This window comes from Puntigrus tetrazona, unplaced genomic scaffold (genome assembly GCF_018831695.1).
Source record: "Puntigrus tetrazona isolate hp1 unplaced genomic scaffold, ASM1883169v1 S000000186, whole genome shotgun sequence".
In the NCBI taxonomy this organism is placed as follows: domain Eukaryota; kingdom Metazoa; phylum Chordata; class Actinopteri; order Cypriniformes; family Cyprinidae; genus Puntigrus; species Puntigrus tetrazona.
The window spans coordinates 30,001-30,662 of record NW_025047857.1 but is presented as its reverse complement, the minus strand read 5'-3'; positions in this window follow the sequence as shown (position 1 = coordinate 30,662).

Below are 662 nucleotides of genomic sequence, written 5' to 3'. Positions count from 1 at the left end.
ATAGTGTGTGTGTGAGTGTGTGTGTGTGTGAGTGTGTGTGAGTGTGTGAGTGTGTGTGAGAGTGTGTGTGTGTGTGTGTGTGAGTGTGTGTGTGTGTGTGAGTGTGTGTGTGTGTGTGTGTGTGTGTGTGTGTGTGTGTGTGTGTGTGTGTGTGTGTGTGTGTGTGTGTGTGTGTGTGTGTGTGTGTGTGTGTGTGTGTGTGTGTGTGTGTGTGTGTGTGTGAGTGTGTGTGTGTGTGTGTGAGTGTGTGTGTGTGTGTGAGTGTGTATGTGTCAGTGTGTTTATTTATAGTTTTTAGTGAAAGTTTCAAATAAATCTCAAATAAAATAATTTCCCATTTATAATAGTAATACAAATTATTTTTATGATTTTAGTTTTAGATGACTAATAACTATTTGAAAAACATTAATGTACAGCAAATAGTTTTAAAAGGTATTTTCAGCCGGGTCTATTGCTGTGAAGTCTGTGCTTACAAAATCTTATCAAAATAATACTATGCCATAAGAAAACCTATCATTACCACCTGAAATGCAAAATTCATTATTTATTTATTCATATTTTACTTTATACCAAAAATATGCACATCTGCTATATTATGAATTATACATTTTTGGTCTGTGTTGTCATTTTAGCAGTCAAGTGTTCAGTCTTCATCATCTTCA